The sequence below is a fragment of the Erpetoichthys calabaricus genome, chromosome 12, assembly GCF_900747795.2.
Source record: "Erpetoichthys calabaricus chromosome 12, fErpCal1.3, whole genome shotgun sequence".
NCBI lineage: Eukaryota > Metazoa > Chordata > Cladistia > Polypteriformes > Polypteridae > Erpetoichthys > Erpetoichthys calabaricus.
This window is the reverse complement of record NC_041405.2, coordinates 4703251-4715442: the sequence shown is the minus strand read 5'-3', so window position 1 is coordinate 4715442 and position 12192 is coordinate 4703251.

The following is a 12192-nucleotide window of genomic DNA, read 5'->3' as shown; positions in this document are numbered from 1 at the left end:
AGATTCGTCCTTTCCCCCCACACTTAGACGCGTGTGTGCATCCCCAAAGTGAGATAAATGCCGGATCGTGCTTAATAATAAGTTTCAAAACGAATAGGAAATGGCACGCATGTGCGCGAGGAAGTGAACATGCAGTAAGGACAAAAATCCTTCATCCTACTCATCCTGCGCTACAGTTTCATAATTTGCGGTGGCGGGTCAGTAAATTTTATAAAAGCTCCACGCTAATCTCGAACCCCGGCCAAAAAAAAAAAAAAACCGTCCCCACTTTAAGTCGTCTTTTCAAATCCGGACTTTAAGAAATCCGAGTAACGGACCTGCAGCATCTCCTATCATTAGTTGTGAAATGTAATGAAGAAACGCTTTGACGTGAAAAAAGTTTTAGTTTTCTGGTGTAATGATCCAAACTCTTAAAAATAAAGGCGCCAGAGTGGTTCTCCCTTTTTGATTGATAAATAAAAAGGGCACCTTTCACAAAAAAAAAAGATGTCAGGGAGGGATATAAAATAATGAAATACAAGGTTCAGATAAGCAGCAAAGTAAAACAAAGCCTACTGCCCCTCTGGGCCCGACTAAATGAAGCTTGAACCCTAGTTTGGGTTATCTCACCCAGCAACCCCTCCAAAGTGCCCCTTCAAAACATTCCTCTTTTTACCTGCCACCCCTTTTCAGACTCTCACCTCTCCTCCTTCTGCTTCCTCCTCTGCCTCTGACTTTGGACTCCACAGAAGGCAAACAAAAATGACACCTTAAAAAAAAAAAAAAGATGACAGGTGGGAATACAAAATAAGATAAATAAAAAGTTTCAGGTAAGCAGCAAAGAAAAACAAAGGCCACTGGCCCTCTGGGCCTAACTAAACCCATCCATCCATCCATTTTCCAACCCGCTGAATCCGAACACAGGGTCACGGGGGTCTGCTGGAGCCAATCCCAGCCAACACAGGGCACAAGGCAGGAAACAATCCCGGGCAGGGTGCCAACCCACCGCAGGACACACACAAACACACCCACACACCAAGCACACACTAGGGCCAATTTAGAATCGCCAATCCACCTAACCTGCATGTCTTTGGACTGTGGGAGGAAACCGGAGCGCCCGGAGGAAACCCACGCAGACACGGGGAGAACATGCAAACTCCACGCAGGGAGGACCCGGGAAGCGAACCCGGGTCCCCAGGTCTCCCAACTGCGAGGCAGCAGCGCTACCCACTGCGCCACCGTGCCGCCCCCTAACTAAACCCTGATCTCTCATGTGGCCCACCAAAGTGCCACATCAAAACATTTCTCTTTTAACCTCTCCTCTTCCTCCTTCTTCCTCTACCTCTGATTTTGCACTCAACAGGTCCAGCTGGTCATCCCCTAACATACACACCTTAGTGACAATGAGGTAGAGGCAGGGGACTGAAGGATTTGGGGAAGAACACGCAGATTCCACACAGACAGAGATCAAGCTGGGACTTGAATCCAGGAGTCTGTTGACCAGTGTGCCCCCCGTTCCATCCTGGTGAAACCACCGATCTCCAAATAATGTCCCGGATTCATATGATTAACCTGAACAGGGTCAGAATTTATGCTCCCAAAATAAAGAGTGAGCCAGACAGACCCGGGCATGGTTAGGAAAGGATGAAGATCACAGGACAAAGAGGATCAGCGGTGAGGAGCTCCATCCATCCATCCATTATCCAACCTGCTGAATCCGAACACAGGGTCACGGGGGTCTGCTGGCGCCAATCCCAGCCAACACAGGGCACAAGGCAGGAACCAATCCTGGGCAGGGTGCCAACCCACCGCAGGGAGCTCCAGGCTTTTTTTATTATTGTTGTGCCCACCGAGAACTGACTTCCTGTTGTGGCCCGCACTTCAAGGCTTGCTGCTTGTTGCTGTATCACTGCTGTCACAGCCCTGCATCGATCTTCAAGGTGTGGCCATTCTGGTCTGACAGCACGGGACTGATAATGTAACCCTAAGAGATTGAGTGCCGGTGCGACACGATGGCACAATGGTAGGAGACCTGGGTGTTCACTTCCCGGGTCCTCCCTGCGTGGAGTTTGCATGTTCTCCCCGTGTCTGCGTGGGTTTCCTCCCACGGTCCAAAGACATGCAGGTTAGGTGCGTTGGCGATTCTGAAATTGTCCCTAGTGTGTGTGTGTGTACCCTGCGGTGGATTGGCGCCCTGCCCAGGGTTTGTTTCCTGCCTTGCGCCCTGTGTTGGCTGGGATTGGCTCCAGCAGACCCCCGTGACCCTGTAGTTAGGATGATGGATGGATGGATTGTGTGCCTCCTGCCTCTCTGGTCAACCCCTGCTCCTTATAGTCCTGGTCAGACCTGTGATGGCTGATCTGGTATAGGATTTGATTCTTGCCTGGTCGTACTTTTGCACAGTTCCATCTGGAGGATATCTGGTTTCAAAGCTTTGACGTGGTGATCAGATGACCACACTGTCCATGACCGGACTGGTCCAGTTTTCAGTACCAAGGAGCAATAATCTCTCTCCGCAGTCAAATCCTAGTCTGTAATCTTAGGCCTGCTCATCAGATCTTGGCCTCATCCTGGTCTTTCATTTCTGGACGCTGACCGTGTCCATGTCCCTCAGTCCTGTCCGGATCTCACAGCGGTGGTCTGATGACGGGAAGTTCAAATGCAATCTTTATTTAGGTCTTTGCATTTATTTTATTTATCACGCATTTATTCCTAGCAGGAGTGAGTACTGCAATGTGGTGTTCACCGGCTGTTCAAATCATTCTTTATGCAGCTTTCAGTCGACTCAAAATGTTGCTGCAAGAGTTATGACAAGAACTAGTAAACACTTCACTCCAGTTCTTAAGTCCTTACACTGGCTCCCGGTTAAGTTTAGGGCCCAGTCTGAAATCCTTCTTTTAACATATAAAGTCGTAAAAAGGCTGAGGCCCTGTTTACTTATCTGAACTTATCATTACCCACCAGATCGCACATTGAGGCCTCAAGATGTTTTCCAACTTAAGAATACAAGAATGAATAAAATAACAGTGGGAGGTCGAGCTTTCACTTACGGGGTCCCGAAGCTGTGGACTAATCAGTCTGTTAGTATAAGAGATACCCCATTTGGGCTTGGCCAGGTCTCACGACTTTAGTCCGGCATACCCTGACTAGAGCTGCGGATTAGCTGTGCATACTGCATCTCTGTTGGTAGTCCTCAGTACTAAAATCCAAGTAAGACAATAATTATACACTGTGACTAACCCTGCCCTTTTCTGTCTCTCATTATCCTCATGTGGCACTTGGTTCCACTGCTCTTCTGCCAAATTGTCTGCCTGCCTATGGAAAAGTCATCTCAGATAAAGGAACGCTGGAATTGTGGGGTTAGAAGGGTCCTTTCATCAGACTGGCCGGCCCAGCACTGACTCAGCTGTATTACGACCATTCGGGAGGAGACGGCTTGTTGGCCGAGGTCTCCAGGACTCTGACTGCGTCTGGCTTGTCTGACTCCTTCAATACGGCCAGCGGTTCTGCAATTAGCAGACGGACAGATGTTGCTGCTTTTCATTTATGGGACAGCTCTGTATTCAGTGAGTGGTATCCTCCCTTCTTGCATTTTGCGTTGTAGTTTGCACAGTTTGTGCTGTACTGTACAGTGACATCTTGGTTTGCGAGTATAATTTGTTACGGAAATGTGCACTCGTATATCAAAGCGAATTTCCCCATAAGAAATACTGGAAACTCTGATGATTCGTTCCACAACCCAAAACTATTCATATGAAAATGATTAATACAAAATATAAAGTAAAAACCCATCCATCCATTATACAACCCGCTATATCCTAATTACAGGGTCACGGGGGTCTGATGGAGCCAATCCCAGCCAACACAGGGCACAAGGCAGGAAACAAAACCCGGGCAGGGTGCCAACCCACCGCAGGGCACACACCTACACACAATAGGGACAATTTAGGATGGCCAATGCACCTAACCTGTCTGTCTTTGGACTGAGGGAGGACACGGGGTGAACATGCAAACTCCACGCAGGGAGGACCCGGGAAGCAAACCCAGACGGGTCTCCTTACTGCGAGGCAGCAGCGCTACCCACTGCGCCACCCTAAAGTAAAAATACATAAAGCAAATTAACCTGCACTTAACCTTTGAAAAGAATCGTGGCTGGTGTGAGTGAGTTTCTAAACTCTTGTGGGATTCCACCCAACGGGACGACATGCGGAAGAGCGCCCCGAAGCAATCGCAGTCTCCCAGCGCTGTAGCATTTCGCTGTAAAAGTGAATCCGAAAAGATCGTGGACATGCTATAAGCGCCTGCCATCGATGGGTCATACAAGGAACAAGGAATCTTATAAATGCGCAGGGCACAGGATTACTTGGCCCCGACCCTGCCTGACCGCTGTGTCTCTGTATAGGAGGGGGGCGGCAGACCCCGTTACAATAAATAACCGCGCTGTTCCTGTTTCAAGCTGAATAAAGCAGGTGGCACAGTGGTAGTGCTGCTGCTTTGCCGTAAGGAGATTGTGGGTTCGCTTCTCGGGTCCTCCCTGTGTGGAGAGCATTTGAGTAGTGAGAAAATGAAAGAATTATTATTATTATTATTAAAGCTGGTGTCGCCAAAGACATGCAGGTCAGGTGCATTGGCGATCCTAAATTGACGTGGGTGTGTTTGCCCTGCAGGGTTTGTTCCTGCCTTGTGCCCTGTGCTGGCCTGGATGGGCTCCAGCAGACCCCTGTGACCCTGTGTTAGGATATAGCGGGTTGGAAGATGACTGACTGACTGACTCAGCTTCGTGTTTTGGGGTGCAAGACAGAGACTCCCACGTTACGACACACACACGTGGTCACCATGCTGTAGTACACAGTATCCGCTCGTACGGGTATGGGTGAGGCACACCGACTGAGCCCGAGAATGGGAGACGATTGGCCACAGAGACAGAGATGAACCATCGGCTCGGCTGTGATCACGTGACGCTCGGCAGACAAAGCGTACACGGACTACTCGTACTGCAAGACCTCGCTCGTTTATCAAGTCAAAATGTATTACAAATTTTAGCTCGCCTTGCAAAACACTTGCACACCAAGTTACTCGCAAACCGAGGTTCCACTGTATCTCTAAGATAGGCAATGACAGACTGGTGAAGAGGATTACTTGTGCTCTGTTTTGTGTGTCGTGTTTACCCCATTTTTGACACCCATTGCTGTGTCCAGCAGGGGGCGCTAGCTCCCTGGTTGGAATAAGTTCTTTTGTAATTGCAGCATTTTAAGTAACCTGAAACTATATAGATATATATAGATATAATAATTATAATAATCCATCCATTATGCAACATCCCAACTACAGGATCACGGGGGTCTGCTGGAGCCAATCCTCGGGCGCAAGGCAGGAAGCAAACCCCGGGAAGGGTGCCAGCCCACCACAGGGCACACACACACACACACCAAGCACACACCAGGGGCAATTTAGGATCGCCAATGCACCTCACCTGCATGTCTTTGGACTGTGGGAGCAAACCCACGAAGACACAGGGAGAACATGCAAACTCCACGCAGGGGGGACCCAGGAAGTGAACCCACCTTACTGCGAGACAGGAGCGCTACCACTGCACCACCCATAATTATAATAATAATAATATAATACAATATGTATATTTTGTAAAGTACTTTTATTACTATTTGGTTTGTTGTTATTTTCACTCTTCTCATCTTATGCCTCACACTGAGTCGACTGCACATTCAATTTTGTTGTTCCTTTGTAAAAGTGACAATGACAATAAAGATCTATCTATCTATCTATTATATAGTGCCTTTCTTTCTTTCTATCTATCTATCTATAATGTAAGAAGGCGATACCCCTCCCTTAGTGACACGGCAGTAAGAAATCACATAAGAGAAAATAACTTGGCTTTCTTTAATGACGATTTACGCGGCCTAACAGACGAGGAAGCCAATGACAAGACTATCACCAAAGCGAAGTCTCGATGTACACAGTCTGCCATTTTCGCCGCTGCGCTGGAAGGATTTTCAGGATCGGATGACGTGATCTCCCATCCGTCCGTCGGCTTCAAAGGTGTGCCGGGCGATGTGCCAAGGCTTTATACCTTTTCTCCAGGTGCAGACCCCGACTTAGGTAAGTCATGCCATTCCAAACAAGGCAAAGAGAGAAGTCGATTTCACACACGCAGAATTAGTACACATTGCCCATTTTCGTGTCTTCTAATGCTTACCTAGCCGATCTAAGTGATGAGCCCCTGTGTGCTAAATCTGGCTTTGTGTTAGCTGTACGTGTGAGAAGGAAGCAGATTTATAAAACAGTTTTTGTACAGAGCACAGTGACATATTAAACATGTAAACTTATATTCTGATTACAATCGCACACCCAGCCTGTCTGCAGTGGGAGTCTTCCTCTGAATTGCCTTTCTTTCCTTTTTTCTTGTTTCGGTTTCTTGTCTTCTTAGCGAGTCCAAGCTTGTGCTGTCAAAGAACAGGGCCAGTTAAAGCTTACGGAGGGATTCCATTGTGTGAGATTTTTGGGCTACACGTTGTCGTCTTTCCGCTCTACCCTACAGACTACATCTTGACCCCATTAATATCTCACTGTTCTGTCCTGTCCCGATTCCACAGCTTCAACCAGACGACTGACTGTATGCATGAAGTCTCCCTGCTCCTGTGCCCATCCTAGACTGGTCTCTCAGCTCTAACCTGGGGGATAGGGGTGGTGGTCCTGTCCAGATATCAGAACCAGCTTTTGGGCGTCTGACTGGAGGCCTACCCTGCCAGCTACGCCTTGACGACTGCATTCCGGCCTGATCCTGCTTTTATGGCGGTGGATCAATGTCTTATCCCTAACCCCTCCCTGGTCACACAGCTCCAGGCTGATATTTGACCCCAAGTGATTGCCCGTCACCCATTTCTAGACAGCACCTCGCTCTGCCTGCGGTGGGCTGGTGCCCTGCCCGGGGTTTGTTTCCTGCCTTGGCGCCCTGTGTTGGCTGCGATTGGCTCCTGCAGACCCCTGTGACCCTGTAGTTAGGGTAGAGCGGCTTGGATAATGACTGACTGACCTCACTGTGTTCATGCTGCATCCCTGCAAGATGACATTTTGAAACCCCGGCTTATCTTGTATGACTTATTGCTTTGGTTGGCGTCTCTGGAATCTCCTGTTTGCTTAACCTTTCGTTACACACGCCAGACCTGGGGTGTCACATTTAGGTTCTGGCAGGCTGTGGTGGCTCTTGGTTTTCATTCCAACCACTTTGTTAATTACTGCTGCTAACAGAAGGGATTTCATTTGCCTTCATTTTTATTTGACTTCCTTGTTTTAAAACCCGTCATTGTTTCTTTGTACTTCAACCAGCCAACAATAACGAAATGCAAAGCGAGCCAACAGCTAACCAGCACAATCCGTGATCTCCACCAGGGTAATGTCTTAATTAGAAGCTCTTCACGTTACATTGACTCCATTTCCTTTTTAGTGTTCTCATTCAGCCACACAAAGCATTTCCGAAACTGTTGCTTTTCTTTGTCCGAGAGAATTTTCAAAACATTTTGAGAACTAAAGATCGAATACTTCTCTGACTTTTCACTTTTTCTTTGTAAAATGAAGCAATGTTTCTGAATGTTAACAGGGGGCAGCGCAAGGAAAGTGTGGCGTCCCAAGCGGGTCGTCCCATTTAAATGTCTGAAGACTCTTAAAGCACTTAAAGCAGGGGTGTCCAACGCCGGTCCTGGAGGGCCGCAGTGGCTGCAGGTTTTCATTCTCCCCCTTTTCCTAATCAGTTTTCGTTGCTAATTAACTCCTTTATCGTTCCTTTTAATAGCCCTGTTTTAAAGGACTCAGTCCTCTGAAGTGATTCGTTTCTTCATGAAATGGCAGCCAATCAGAAATGCGATGTGAGACGAGCCAATAGATGACCAGCTAAACTGGGATTTCAAACGCCGCCCAGTTTCTTACTTCTTGCTGTTCATTAAAGCCGTTTTTGGATAGCAGGACTTGTTGCTGCTCTCATTCTGTTGATCTTCTGTTTTTTTCGAAGACCACCGTCGAGATGTTTGGGAGACCTGAGCAGACCAACATGACCGAGACCCTCACCTTACTTTATTTTTGGGTGATCTGCTCGTTTTTGTGTCTCATTATCGTTTGGCTGCTCGTTAAGGAAAAAGAAACAACTAAGGGGGTCCGAGTCACGTCAAGTAAAACGAAGGCAAAACAGCACTGACAACGACTGACTAGTTAAGAAAATGGTTAGCATGAAATCCTACAGCAAAACGAGCAGATCACCCAAAAATAAAAGTAAGGTGAAGGTCTCGGTCATGTTGGTCTGCTCAGGTCACCAAAACGTCTTGACGGTGGTCTTCAACAAAACAGAAAATCAACAGAATGAGAGCAGCAGCAAGTCCTGATATCCAATAACGGCTTTAATGAACAGCAAGAATTAAGAAACTGGTTGGAGTTTGAAATCCCAGTTTAACTGGTCATCTGTTGGCTCGTCTACACATCGCATTTCTGATTGGCTGCCATTTCATGGAGAAACGAATCAATTCAGAGGACTGAATCCTTAACAACAGGGCTGTTAAAAGGAATGGTAAAGGAGTTAATTAGCAGCGAAAACTGATTAGGAAAAGGGGGAGAATGAAAACCTGCAGCCACATGTGGCCCACCAGGACACCCCCGACTTACAAGCTCGATGGCCTTGCCCCTTCAGCGGGAGTTTTAAGAGCAAAGGGAACTGGATTGATTCGTCGGGTCTAGCGGAGCTCCAACTCTCGGTTGCTCTGGCCAGTTAGTGGCGACCCCTTCTGGAAGGGCTGTGGTTAAGCAACTTCCTCGGACGGCAATCCCGGCGCTGTGGGGAGAGAAAGAGACGATGGTGTTAGCGGCTGCACCCCCTCTCGTCCCGGTGGGTGGGTCCTTATCTTGACTTAGCCTGTGAGGAGATTCAAAGACACACATGAGCGACACACGTGAATGAAAACAAAGGGAAAAGAATCATTTTGCATTGGCACAAATAATAGTTACTAAACAAGAAATTGACGTACACGGTTGCCACTGCGGCCTTCTAGGGTCTGAGTTTGAGACCCCTGAAGAAGAGCGACCCAGCGTTAGACAGTTCTGGAGTATTTTAGGTCTCCAAAGTCTCCAAACCACCACCATTTTCTGCACTCGTTTGTCGTTTCTTTCACTCAACTTCATTTTTTCTGAGTTTAACGCATCTGTGTTCTAATGTTGTCTCATCTATTTTAGGGCCTAAGCTCACCCCCCCCCCCCACCCCCCCCCAAACCCCCCATTGAAGTTTGTCTGTGCTTTTTATAGCACCTTTCCTCCCAAAGCAATGTCCTGCCTGCAGATGTGGACAGAATTGACACCTGTGGCCTTGCGATTGCTGCCCAGTCATCTGTCCGTCTGCAAGTCTGCACGCGCCCACGGGTGGACAGCTGCTAGCTGCATTTCACCGGGCAGGAAAAGATAAACACTTGAGCGCAGAGCGGGGAGTGTGAGGACGTCGGAGATAAACAAGAATACATTTTTTCCAGAAGTTATTAATAAACAAATCCAATGGAAATCATGAGTTTGCAGCTCTTCTAGGCATGACGCCAGCTCAGGGCCCATCTCACCAGTCATGACAGCACATGGCACTTGTCGGCAGGAATACAAACTAAACAATGTGGGCGCCAGCCATCTATCTGTGTATTTCTCTGTGGAGTTGCACATTGTGGGACTGTTGTCACCACTCAGGTCTTCAGGACAACATGGCAGCACACAAACAGCATCATGCCTGGTGCCTATTAAAGATGTTCACCCCTTGGAAGTCTTCACATTGTTACGAATGCAACATTGAATCACAGTGGACTTCATTTGGCTTTTTTGACATCAATCCATCCATCCATTTTCCAACACAGGGTCACGGGGGTGTGCTGGAGCCAATCCCAGCCAACACAGGGCACAAGGCAGGAACCAATCCCGGGCAGGGTGCCAACCCACCACGATTTTTGACATTCATCTCTATATATACAGTAACTCCCTCTATATAAAATCCAACATCTGTCTGTCTGCTTTTCATGAGAGAACGGATTTAGATCGGGATTTTTTCTAGAATTTGCTTGAATATTCCGGTTGATTTTGCGACTTCTCTCATCGGGCTTGCAGTCACGATATATTCGTGGGACATTGGGGGTGTGACGTCAGGAGTAGGCGGGGCAATCCTCACTGTCCTGTTTCACTACTATGTGGGCGGAGCCGTGGGGGGGTGGTTAGTATCTTATATATAAATGTCTGTGCGTGGGAGAGTGTGTGTGTGTCTGTCTGTCCGGCCCAGTAGTGAGAGGTGGAGTCGAGGTAAGAGCTTCGCCTCCAAGGAAATAGAAAACTTGTTAGCCACAAATAACACAAACGAGGCGAGCACGTCAGCAAAACAAAACCTCCGAAGAAAGTCGCTAACATCGGCAAAACGCTAACCCTTTTACTTTTCCTCCTGCCGCTAATGCCCTGGTGAGGTGAGATAGTCTGCAAAACGAATCCTCCTCGGAGAGAGACGCCCAGAGGAGTTCCCTTCAATTACCTGACATCTCTACATTTCAGTTTATCTTCTGACGATTTCAATTGTTTCTGGGACCCCAGGCTTTTTACAGCACAGGCTTGCATGGCTATATATATATCGTCACACACGAGCGATTAGAGGGCAGCCAAAGAACCCGATGTGCCGCACAAACCCGCAAGACAGGGGAGGAGAACAGAGTACTAATCGCTCTCTCTTTTCTCTCACAGGAAAGACAAACTGCAAAAGAGCCCGGTACCATGAATTCACCTCCAGCCTTCCGGGCTACTTCCACGTTCCTCAGTCGCATACCGTCCCTTCCCGATGACGTCACCATCATCCCAGGATTCCCCACTCCTCCCGGCATCCTTTCCGCCATCCCCTCCTCCATAAATACACCAGAAGGTGGCTTGTAAATGCCTTCAGTTGTCAAATCACTGTATAAGCTACACTATATGGGGACGGATCCCCAACCCTTAACGCTGGACAGACAGACAGATAGATAGATTTTGGTATAGTAGGCAGGATTAGATAGATAGATAGATAGATAGATTGATTGATTCACGGGCAATGCCGGGTACATCTATAACCGGTCTGGATTCTGTCTGCTGTGGCGTTTCAGACGCCCTTGAAATAGACTTTTTTTTGGCATCGGAAGTGGACCTTTCAATTCTACGTCTTTTTTTCGGTGGCATGGGTATATTAGCGAAAAGCAGGACAATTATAATGTGTTACATGGTATAACGTACGGAATAAGCACCACAGTTAGATGAACTTACCTTATTTACAATACGTCGGAAAAGCGAACAAATAGCAGTCAGTCAGTCAGAAAGACCAACACTGAAATCGTACTGTGTTGGCAGACAGCCTGCCTTCCCTTTCTTGAGATGTTTCATCTGCTCTTGCATCAGCAGCCCTTCTCTTTTGGCAGACGCCTGGTTTCTCTTTCTTCAAATGATTCACAGGGACCAAACGTGCCGCTAGATGTCGCCGCTGTTAACGGCTGTTGCAACGTGCGGCCATTTTGTCAACGATAAGTATGGGGACGTGTGCCAAACGTTGTGTCGGTGAAGAGGTGCCCTGTGCTTCACCACAAACATTTTCCCCAACCAAACATACCCCATGACCTCCTCCTGGTCACAAAGGAGCCCCATCCCCAGTTTGGTGGTGATCGGACGCCCAGTGCAGATTTGTATGGCGGACAAACAAACAAACAGACATACATACACACATACATACATAGACTGTGCTTCATTATTTATTTTATTTATATATATTATATATATATTTATATACAGGGTGAGTCAAAATTATGTTAACAATAATGGTACTGGCTATGTATAGACATATGTCATTTTTGTGGACAATTGTTTTGTGAATAAATTGTTTCCGCCATTCAATTGTTAACATCGTTTCGACCCACCCTGTATATTATATATATATATATATATATATATATATATATATATATATATATATATATATATATATATATATATATAAAATTTAAAGTCTGTCTGTCTGTATGTATGTATGTCTGCTTTTCATGAGATACCTACTTAACGGAATTAGATATTTTTTTCTTTTCTAGAATTTGCTTGAACATTCCAGTTGATTTGGCGACTTGTCTCATCGCGCTAAGTATCCGAGTTCACTTACAGAAGTGATTTATTGGCGCTATTCCGAGTGA